General features: G+C 60.4%; 2 non-coding genes across 2 annotated transcripts; both read right to left on the bottom strand.

Moving 5' to 3' along the window:
- Positions 1 to 670: 670 nt before the first annotated feature.
- Positions 671 to 823, bottom strand: LOC142796142 (5.8S ribosomal RNA). The gene has a single exon (XR_012893573.1). It is a non-coding gene; the product is annotated as a 5.8S ribosomal RNA (ribosomal RNA).
- A 1719-nt stretch (positions 824 to 2542) lies between these two features.
- On the bottom strand, positions 2543 to 4357 carry LOC142796143 (small subunit ribosomal RNA). Its single transcript, XR_012893574.1, has one exon. It is a non-coding gene; the product is annotated as a small subunit ribosomal RNA (ribosomal RNA).
- Positions 4358 to 11561: the final 7204 nt, after the last annotated feature.

Genomic DNA, 11561 nt, shown 5'->3' with positions numbered 1-11561 from the left:
AACGCCTTAAGCTTCGCCAACGTTTCGCCAACTCGTGCGGGAGACTTTTTCCGCTTCGCGGCAAGTCGTCGCGCCGTGCTCTCCGCATCAACCGCGTACGCAGCGAACCGCAAACGTCGGGCGCAGCCTCCTCACCTCCCTGCGCTTTGCGCGCGAACGTTCCCTGTTCGCGCGGCAAAGCCTGGAGGAGGCACGGCCCCGCAGCGTGTTCGAGCGCCCGGTCTACGGGACACCCTGCTTACTTCGAGGGCAACAAGCGCAACGCAAGGCTGCGATCTCGCGCACTTTGCGCACGGCTGGAGAAGCTTTGCTGGCCGGCTTTCGCTCCTCGTGTTTACCGTGCGTTAAAGTTGCGCGTCCGTGGCTCTCGCAGCTCTTGCGCGCCCGGTCGCAGAGAGGAGTACGCAACCTCGACCGCACTTTCCCTGCAGGCTTCCTTCCGACTCGAAGTCCTGCGGCGGTCTCAACGAGGTGCCACATCCTCAATGCAGTCGGTCGCCCCCGTTTCGGTTGGGCTCTGGCACGACGGTCGCCACCGTCTCGCCCTTGAGTGGCCGCTGTTGGCGCTCGCTGTGAGGTGTTCAGCGTGCTGTCCGTGTTGCCGACGCGGTCAAAACGAGTCGACGGCTCACGTTCCCTTGTGCGCCGAAGGCTCTCTTGATATGTGATCCGACCCTCAGACAGACGAAGCCAAGGGAAGACCCAAGGCCGCAATGTGCGTTCAAAGAATCAGTGCTCAGTGTGTCCTGCAATTCACACCAAGTCTCGCAGCTGGCTGCGTTCTTCATCGACCCGAGAACCGAGTGATCCACCGCTTAGAGTCGTGAAAAAGTGTTTGTTCAATTCCGTACAGTCAAAACCAAACGTTTCTGGCACTCGGCCAAACAGTGGCCAAGAAGGGCGCTTTTCAGCGCACGCTTGGACTCCAAAACTCTGCCGCGCCTTTTTCGGCTGCCGCAAATCGAGCAAACGGTGTGTTTCGGACGGCGTTTCGCTTCCGCTACTTGCGAGTGCTTTCGTGGTCCACCCCTCTATAAATACTCGGGAGGCGTCGAAGCCGGTTCTCCAAGCCGGACCCGTAGGTATCGTTGTGTGCTCGCTCTCATTGGCCCGCCTAACCAGAAAATGCCTGCGGTACACCCATTTGGATAAGAGTGCACGCAGATGCGGGCCTCGACGGCTACACATTTCCTCGGGCGGCCGCCTCCCGGCCTCCGTGGAGCGCGGGATGCACGGTCCCATCGACAAGCCTCTCCCGTTTTTACCGTGGCGTCGCGGTTCACCACGGCGGGCGGGTCGGTCTCCTCCGCATAAAAAGGGGGACCCCCGCTTTTTGTTCCACGAAATCGCACAAGCTTTTTTCGCATCCACGGTTTGCCACCGCACACCAAAATGCCGATCCGGCTGCCTACTTTAGCCAACAGGTGGAGCCAGGCGCGCCGTACTTGCGCGGCACTTCCCACGTCCACCGAAGTCGGTGCCAAGGACCACTTTCGGCGCCGGAGCCGCGTACGAGCCTACTCGAGGCGGAAGAACGAAGCCAGCAAGGGCCTGGCCGCAAGTGCGTTCAATTGTCGGGACGTCCAAGTCCCTCGTTCTTCCGTGCTTCCTCTTTCGGCAAGTCGTTGCGGCACCTTCCCAAAGCGCGCAGACCCGCTAATCGCGACGAGCGCGACGTGGCCGTGCCGCCTTTCCCTCGGCAGCAAGCAAAACGCCTGGCAACGTCGACGCTCCCCTAACCGCGATCTCGCACCGTGTTTCGTGTGGCGAATTCAAAAGCCGGCCGGCGCTGCTGCAACCATTACGGTCGGTACGCATACGCCGCGGAGGGCGGGACGGTCATCGGAGCGTGCGGTTCCTCCATCGAGTACTGCGCACCTCGGCCGTCGCATCGCCGTGCCATGACCGGCCGCGCGTCAACGCGAACCGGTGCCAGCGAGATCCCTCGCCTGCAAGAACCGACCGGCAGCCTCCGTCACCCGAGGACGCGGAGGCGCTTGCCGCGGACGGCGGGACGGTATGCACTGGTGCACAGCGGACCCGTCACATCGCCAGTTCCTTGACCGACCGCCGACGCTTGTGCCGTTCCTCTCGTACTTGGCAGTCGCCGCGCGATTGTCGGGTCTCGTTCTTGCACGCTCGAACGGTCGGGAGGGCACTCGGCTGGCGTTTCGGGAACGCGCAGCCTCGCCTTCTACCGACGTAACCACGACTCGCCGTTCGCGCTCCGCCGCTCCTGTTTACAGTACTAGGCGGTCCCGCAGCGGTCGGGTCGCGCATTTCGAGCGCTTCGAGCCACGGTGCAGTGGCGGGTCGAAAGCCGACCTATGAGTGCGTTGCGCCGTTTGTACCCGCGTCCGCCACCTGGCCGACCGTCCAAGGTCGCGGTGTTGGCGTCCGCTGGGCGCAACAATTTGTCACGGGGTGCCGCTCCACATTCAGGCAGCCCCGTGGGGAAAAGCCGACCCCGCGTCCAAACGGGGTCAGCGGCAGAAAGTGTCGGGCGCAGACGCAGCTGAGGCGCTCACCCTTCACAATCCGTTAATGATCCTTCCGCAGGTTCACCTACGGAAACCTTGTTACGACTTTTACTTCCTCTAAATGATCAAGTTTGGTCATCTTTCCAACAGACCGGCGCAACCGAAAGGCCGCGCCGGACATCGGTCCGAAGACCTCACTAAATCATTCAATCGGTAGTAGCGACGGGCGGTGTGTACAAAGGGCAGGGACGTAATCAACGCGAGCTTATGACTCGCGCTTACTGGGAATTCCTCGTTCAAGGGGAACAATTGCAAGCCCCTATCCCAATCACGAAAGAAGTTCCACGGGTTACCCAGTCTTTTCAGACAGGGATAAAGACACGCTGCTTCCTTCAGTGTAGCGCGCGTGCGGCCCCGGACATCTAAGGGCATCACAGACCTGTTATTGCTCTGTTTCGTGCGGCTAGGAGCCGCTTGTCCCTCTAAGAAGGTTGTAAGGTGCTGGGAACCCCGCACCTATTTAATAGGCTAGAGTCTCGTTCGTTATCGGAATTAACCAGACAAATCGCTCCACCAACTAAGAACGGCCATGCACCACCATCCACCGAATCAAGAAAGAGCTCTCAATCTGTCAATCCTCCCAGTGTCCGGGCCGGGTAAGTTTTCCCGTGTTGAGTCAAATTAAGCCGCAGGCTCCACTCCTGGTGGTGCCCTTCCGTCAATTCCTTTAAGTTTCAGCTTTGCAACCATACTTCCCCCGGAACCCAAATACTTTGGTTTCCCGGAAGCTGCCCGCCGAGTCATTTGAGTAACTCAGGCGGATCGCTGGTTGGCATCGTTTATGGTCAGAACTAGGGCGGTATCTGATCGCCTTCGAACCTCTGACTTTCGTTCTTGATCAATGAAAACATTCTTGGCAAATGCTTTCGCAGTAGTTCGTCTTGCGACGGTCCAAGAATTTCACCTCTAGCGCCGCAATACGAATGCCCCCGTCCGTCCCTCTTAATCATTACCTCGTATTCCAAAAACCAACAGAACAGAAACGAGGTCTTGTTCTATTATTCCATGCAAGTTTATTCAGGCGACTCGCCTGCGTTGAGCACTCTAATTTTTTCAAAGTAAAAGCACCGGCCATCTCGAGGCACACAATGAAGTGCACCAAGAAAGAACCGGCATGATGTTCAGTCCGAGCCGTCGCATCGGGTAGATGCACTACTCGTCTGGAACTGAGATCCAACTACGAGCTTTTTAACCGCAGCAGCTTTAGTATACGCTATTGGAGCTGGAATTACCGCGGCTGCTGGCACCAGACTTGCCCTCCAATTGATCCTCGTTAAAGGATTTAGAGTGTACTCATTTCAATTACGGGGCCTCAAAAGAGTCCCGTATTGTTATTTTTCGTCACTACCTCCCCGTGCCGGGAGTGGGTAATTTGCGCGCCTGCTGCCTTCCTTGGATGTGGTAGCCGTTTCTCAGGCTCCCTCTCCGGAATCGAACCCTGATTCTCCGTTACCCGTAACAACCATGGTAAGCAAGTAACCTACCATCGAAAGTTGATAAGGCAGACACTTGAAAGAAACGTCGCCGGCTCGTGGCCATGCGATCAGCACAAAGTTATCCAGAGTCACCACACAATACGGGCCGAAACCCGATCGATCTTGGTCTAATAAAAGCACCCGTTACCCAAAGGGCTCCAGGCTCACTGCATGTATTAGCTCTAGAATTGCCACAGTTATCCAAGTAGGAAGAAACGATCTAAGGAACCATAACTGATTTAATGAGCCATTCGCGGTTTCGCCTTATTTCGGCATGTACTTAGACATGCATGGCTTAATCTTTGAGACAAGCATATGATTACTGGCAGGATCAACCAGGTAATTGTTCGACTGCGCGTCCGTCCTCGCCCTCGGCGGGCCGGACGCAGTCTGTGTGCGGCGGAGGCCACCTTCAGGCGCCCCAACACGCTTATTTTGCACTCCGAGATGACGGCGTTCGAGCTCGCTACGGCACAACCTTCCCGAAAGACGAGTGGGAGCCGTGCGGCAAGAAGCACGTTCATGCTCGCTCTTTTTCGTTGCATCGACTCGGTCGCGCCGTGCGGGTTGCCCAAGCCCGCTGCACTGTCGGTGGACCGGCCGGAACTAGCAACGGAGCCGAGACTGCAAAGCCGCCAGACGACGGGTCACGCCCGCGTCTTCGGCGCTTTCGCATCTGAATCGCCCGAGGACGACACGGAACACACCTCGATATCGTGGTAAAACGGCACCGTCCGACAACCAGCCCCTAACGCATCAAGCGGATGAGGCTGCAGACGACTGCCGTGGATTCCCCTGGAGCAGACCCGAGGACACGCTTGACGAGGCCGAAGCCCGCCGCATATCAGACACCCGGTCGCTTTCGCGTACGCCGCTCACGAGAACCCCCACATAATAGCAGCGATAAGTACCCAGACCTCCTTGGGCCCTAATACGAGCGTACTCGAGAAAATTTCACCGCGGGTGTGCCCCGAAACGTGTGGCATGTTGAGCGTGCCACAAGTCTACGTCGCTCTCAAACCCGCCGAGGTCGTAGAATTTGCGACCCTACTCACGAAATTCCCACCGAGGATACGGCCGCAAACGTACCGCACCTTGGGTAGGCCACGAGTTTGTGCAACACTACGCTGACGGCACAGCACCGAGGTCGTGCGCGCACGCACGGGAAAATTCCGCCGCGGTTTCTGCCGAAAACGTGAGGCACCACGACTCTCCGCAAGTTCGCGTCGACTGCGAAAGACCGAAGTCGTGAACGACGTGTCCGCTACTCGCCGCCGACACGCTGGACACCAAACGTACAACGACTCGACGGCGTCGTAGAGGCCCACGACGCGGTTTTCCTTAACGACGTCTCGGCGTGGCACCGACAGGTTAGAACGGCCGACCAACGTTCCCTGTCCGCCGTTCGGCTCAGTCGAAGGGCTCGGCGACTTCGGCAACGCTGCGAAGCCGCACGGTGACGCACGCCATGTCCCCATTTTTTTTTTTCTTTCTGCGTCTGCCGGGGTGCCCCTATAATAGCAGCGATAAGCACCCAGACCGCCGTGGGTCGCTCGCCCCGGCTGACGTGGTTTTTCGTACTCCTGCGGCGGTCGCCGTCAAGCACGTCCAAATACGCTACTTTCGTGGGCGCATTCACGCTCTTTCGCTTCGCCGGAGTGCCAGCACTCACTCTGCCAAAAACGGCGAACATCCGAGCGGCGGTTCCCACTTTTGCGTTGGCGTCGCAAACCCCGCCCCGGCAGACGAGGTTTGCCGTACTCGTGCGACGGTGGCCGGCGGGCACGTCGAAAGACGCCGATATCGTGCGCGAATTGGCGCACCTTGGCTTCACCGGAGTGCCGCCACTGACTCCTCCAAAAACGGCGAAGATCCGAGCGGCGCTTCCCACTTTCGCATCGGCGTCCCGAACTCCGCCCCGGCTGACGCGGTTTACCGTACTCGTGCGACGGTCGCCGGCGAGCACGTGGAAAGACGCCGATATCGTGCCCGAATCGGCTCCGTTCGGCTTCGCCGGAGTGCCAGCACTGGCTCGGCGAAAGACGACGAACATCCGAGCGACGGTTCTCACTATTGCGTACGCGTCGCAAACCCCGCCCCGGCAGACGCACTTTGCCGTACTCGTGCGACGGTCGCCGGCGAGCACGTAGAAAGACGCCGATATCGTGCCGGAATCGGCCCCGTTTGGCTTCGCCGGAGTGCCAGCACTCACTCGGCCACAAACGGCGAACATCCGAGCGGCGGTTCCCACTTAGCCGTCGGCGTCCCGAACTCCGCCCCGGCAGACGCGGTTGCCGAGCTCGTGCGACTAGCGACCGCGAAGCCGTCTCGCGACGCCGCTTTCGTGCGCGGCTCCCACTGCGACCTGGGTCACCCGAGGTCGACGAGCAAAAAAGAATGTCGAAAAAAATTTTTTTTTTTTTTGCGTCTGCCGGGGTGCCCCTATAATAGCAGCGATAAGCACCCAGACCGCCATGGGTCGCTCGCCCCGGCTGACGTGGTTTTTCGTTTTCCTGCGGTGGTCGTCGTCAAGCACGTCCAAACACGCCACTTTCGTGGGCGCATTCGCGCTCTTTCGCTTCGCCGGAGTGCCAGCACTCACTCTGCCAAAAACGGCGAACATCCGAGCGGCGGTTCCCACTTTTGCGTCGGCGTCGCAAACCCCGCCCCGGCAGACGAGGTTTGCCGTACTCGTGCGACGGTGGCCGGCGGGCACGTCGAAAGACGCCGATATCGTGCGCGAATTGGCGCACCTTGGCTTCACCGGAGTGCCGCCACTGACTCCTCCAAAAACGGCGAAGATCCGAGCGGCGCTTCCCACTTTCGCATCGGCGTCCCGAACTCCGCCCCGGCTGACGCGGTTTACCGTACTCGTGCGACGGTCGCCGGCGAGCACGTGGAAAGACGCCGATATCGTGCCCGAATCGGCTCCGTTCGGCTTCGCCGGATTGCCAGCACTGGCTCGGCGAAAGACGACGAACATCCGAGCGACGGTTCTCACTATTGCGTACGCGTCGCAAACCCCGCCCCGGCAGACGCACTTTGCCGTACTCGTGCGACGGTCGCCGGCGAGCACGTAGAAAGACGCCGATATCGTGCCGGAATCGGCCCCGTTTGGCTTCGCCGGAGTGCCAGCACTCACTCGGCCACAAACGGCGAACATCCGAGCGGCGGTTCCCACTTAGCCGTCGGCGTCCCGAACTCCGCCCCGGCAGACGCGGTTGCCGAGCTCGTGCGACTAGCGACCGCGAAGCCGTCTCGCGACGCCGCTTTCGTGCGCGGCTCCCACTGCGACCTGGGTCACCCGAGGTCGACGAGCAAAAAAGAATGTCGAAAAAAATTTTTTTTTTTTTTTTGCGTCTGCCGGGGTGCCCCTATAATAGCAGCGATAAGCACCCAGACCGCCATGGGTCGCTCGCCCCGGCTGACGTGGTTTTTCGTTTTCCTGCGGTGGTCGTCGTCAAGCACGTCCAAACACGCCACTTTCGTGGGCGCATTCGCGCTCTTTCGCTTCGCCGGAGTGCCAGCACTCACTCTGCCAAAAACGGCGAACATCCTAGTGGCGGTTCCCACTTTTGCGTCGGCGTCGCCAACCCCGCCCCGGCATACGCGGTTTGCCGTACTCGTGCGGCGGTGGCCGGCGGGCACGTCGAAAGACACCGATATCGTGCGCGAGTCGATGCTTCTTGGTCTCGCAGGAGGGCCGCCACTCACTCCTGCAAAAACGGCGAAGATCCGAGCGGCGCTTCCCACTTTTTCGTCGGCGTCGCAAACCTCGCCCCGGCAGACGCGCTTTGCCGTACTCGTGCGACGGTCGCCGGCGAGCACGTCGAAATACGCCGATATCGTGCCCGAATCGGCCCCGTTTCGCTTCGCCGGAGTGCCAGCACTCGCTCGGCCAAAGACGACGAACATCCGAGCGACGGTTCCCACTATTGCGTACGCGTCGCGAACCCCGCCCCGGCAGACGCGGTTTGCCGTACTCGTGCGGCGGTGGCCGGCGGGCACGTCGAAAGACGCCGATATCGTGCACGAATTGGCGCTCCTTGGCTTCACCGGAGTGCCAGCACTCACTCGGCCAAAAACGGCGAACATCCGAGCAGCGGTACCCACTTAGCCGTCGGCATCCCGAACTCCGCGCCGGCTGACGCGGTTGCCGAGCTCGTGCGACTAGCGACCGCGAACGCGTCTCGCGACGCCGCTTTCGTGCGCGGCTCCCATTGCGACCTGGGTTACCCGAGCTCGACCAGCAAAAAAGAAGGTCGAAAATTTTTTTTTTTTTTTCTGCGTCTGCCGGGGTGCCCCTATAATAGCAGCGATAAGCACCCAGACCGCCGTGTGTCGCTCGCCCCGGCTGACGTGGTTTTTCGTACTCCTGCAGCGGTCGCCGTCACGCACGTCCAAATACGCCACTTTCGTGGGCGCATTCGCGCTCTTTCGCGTCGCCGGAGTGCCAGCACTCACTCTGCCAAAAACGGCCAACATCCGAGCGGCGGTTCCCACTTTTGCGTCGGCGTCGTAAACCCCGCCCCGGCAGACGCGGTTTGCCCTACTCGTGCGACGGTCGCCGGCGAGCGCGTCGAAAGACGCCGATATCGTGCGCTAATTGGCGCTCCCTGGCTTCTCCGGAGTGCCGCCACTCACTCCTCCAAAAACGGCGAAGATCCGAGCGGCGTTCTCCACTTTCGCATCGGCGTCCCGAACTCCGCCCGGGCTGACGCGGTTTACCGTACTCGTGCGACGGTCGCCGGCGGGCACGTCGAAAGACGCCGATATCGTGCCGTAATCGGCCCCGTTTGGCTTCGCCCGTGTGCCAGCACTCACTCGGCCAAAAACGGCGAACATCCGAGCAGCGTTTCCCACTTTCGCATCGGCGTCCCGAAGCCCGCCCCGGCAGACGCGGTTTGCCCTACTCGAGCGACGGTCGCCGGCGATCACGTCGAAAGGCGCCGAATTCGTGCACGAATCGATGCTTCTTGGTCTCGCAGGAGGGCCGCCACTCACTCCTGCAAAAACGGCGAAGATCCGAGTTGCGCTTCCCACTTTTTCGTCGGCGTCCCGAACTACGCCCCGGCTGACGCGGTTTACCGTACTCGTGCGACGGTCGCCGGCGGGCACTTCAAAATACGCCGATTTCGTGGGCGCATTCACGCTGTTTCGCTTCCCCGGAGTGCCAACACTCACTCTGCCGAAAGCGGCGATCATCCGAGCGGCGGTTCCCACTTTTGCGTCGGCTTCGCAAACGGCGCCCCGGCAGACGCGCTCGTGCGACGTACTCGTGCGACGGTCGCCGGCGAGCACGTCGAAAGACGCCGATATCGTGCTCGAATCGACCCCGTTTCGCTTCGCCGGAGTGCTGCCAGTCACGGCGCAGAAAACGGCGAACAAGTGTTTTTTTTTTTTTTTTTCCTAGAATTTGTGTTATAGAAGGCACATTTGATATCGGACGATAATTTTCAACTTTATCACGCGCACCGATTTTCGTGTAGAGGTTTGCAAGTTTATGGGAATTTCTCCACTTGGAATAATGCGATTTAGTAGTACTACGAGAACTTCATGGATGTACTCAAGGGTACGGGGCAAGTCAGTTACGTCAACACCTGCAGATTTTTTACACTTCAAACTGAAAATTGTTGGTTGTGAGTCCTCGTGTGATATTAAAGGCCGATTCGCTAACACATAGAACAAAGAAAGAAAGGAAGAAAAAACGCCCGCGCTCGCTCAAGAAACCTGGGTTCGCAACAAGTGGCAACAACAAGCAACCGAGCGAGTGCGCCAAAACCCGTGGCGGCCGAACAAACGCGAAGTCCCAACCGCGTCAGCCGGGGCGGCACGGGACAGGAAAAATCACTTCAGCCGGGGCGGCGGGGCACCGAATAAACCTCGTCACCTCGTCGCAGGATAAAAGAGGAAACAAAAAGTCTAAACAGCGTCTGCTGGAGCGAATGCGTAATAAAACAACAACAACAACAAAAAAAAAAAACACCCGCGCTCAAGAAGTCTGCAATCACCACAAAAGGCGACTGTGACCGAGCAGCGTCAGCCGGGGCCGTGCGGAAACGGAAAAACCGCGACTACCGGGGCGTCGAGGCACCGAAAAATCCACTTCAGCCGCGGCGAAAAAAAAAAACAAAAAGAAAGACGGAGGGGGGGGGGGGAACCACGTCTGCCGGGGCGAAGGAAAAAAAAAAAACGCGTCTGCCGGGGCGAGCCCGGGTGCGGCACCACCGGGAAAACTGTGGCAAACAGACATGGCGATCGAGTGAGTGGGCCGCCAGCCAGGCTCAGCCAAAAAGTGCAAAGTCCGAACTGCGTCAGCCGGGGCGGCAAAAACCACGTCAGCCGGGGCGGCGCAAAAAACCGCGTCTGCCGGGGCGGCACGAAACCGCGTCAGCCGGGGCGGCGCGAAAACTGCGTCAGCCGGGGCGAAAGAAAAAAAAAAAAAAAACGCGTCTGCCGGGGCGAGCCCGGGTGCGGCACCACCGGGAAAACTGTGGCAAACAGACATGGCGATCGAGTGAGTGGGCCGCCAGCCAGGCACAGCCGAAAAGTGCAAAGTCCGAACCGTGTCAGCCGGGGCGGCAAAAAACCGCGTCAGCCGGGGCGGCGCAAAAAACCGCGTCTGCCGGGGCGGCACGAAACCGCGTCTGCCGGGGCGGCGCGAAAACTGCGTCAGCCGGGGCGAGCCCGGGTGCGGCACCACCGGGAAAACTGTGGCAAACAGACATGGCGATCGAGTGAGTGGGCCGCCAGCCAGGCTCAGCCAAAAAGTGCCAAGTCCGAACTGCGTCAGCCGGGGCGGCAAAAAACCGCGTCAGCCGGGGCGGCGCAAAAAACCGCGTCTGCCGGGGCGGCGCGAAAACCGCGTCTGCCGGGGCGGCGCGAAAACTGCGTCAGCCGGGGCGAAAGAAAAAAAAAAACGCGTCTGCCGGGGCGAGCCCGGGTGCGGCACCACCGGGAAAACTGTGGCAAACAGACATGGCGATCGAGTGAGTGGGCCGCCAGCAAGGCTCAGCCAAAAAGTGCTAAGTCCGAACTGCGTCAGCTGGGGCGGCAAAAAACCGCGTCTGCCGGGGCGGCACGAAACCGCGTCAGCCGGGGCGGCGCGAAAACCGCGTCTGCCGGGGCGGCACGAAACCGCGTCAGCCGGGGCGGCGCGAAAACTGCGTCAGCCGGGGCGAGCCCGGGTGCGGCACCACCGGGAAAACTGTGGCAAACAGACATGGCGATCGAGTGAGTGGGCCGCCAGCCAGGCACAGCCGAAAAGTGCTAAGTCCGAACTGCGTCAGCCGGGGCGGCAAAAACCGCGTCAGCCGGGGCGGCGCGAAAACCGCGTCTGCCGGGGCGGCACGAAACCGCGTCAGCCGGGGCGGCGCGAAAACTGCGTCAGCCGGGGCGAGCCCGGGTGCGGCACCACCGGGAAAACTGTGGCTAACAGACATGGCGATCGAGTGAGTGGGCCACCAGCCAGGCTCAGCCAAAAAGTGCGAAGTCCGAACTGCGTCAGCCGGGGCGGCAAAAACCGCGTCAGCCGGGGCGGCGCAAA

The sequence above is a fragment of the Rhipicephalus microplus genome, unplaced genomic scaffold (assembly GCF_043290135.1).
Source record: "Rhipicephalus microplus isolate Deutch F79 unplaced genomic scaffold, USDA_Rmic scaffold_1186, whole genome shotgun sequence".
In the NCBI taxonomy this organism is placed as follows: Eukaryota; Metazoa; Arthropoda; class Arachnida; order Ixodida; family Ixodidae; genus Rhipicephalus; species Rhipicephalus microplus.
This window is presented reverse-complemented; position numbering and strand designations above follow the sequence as displayed.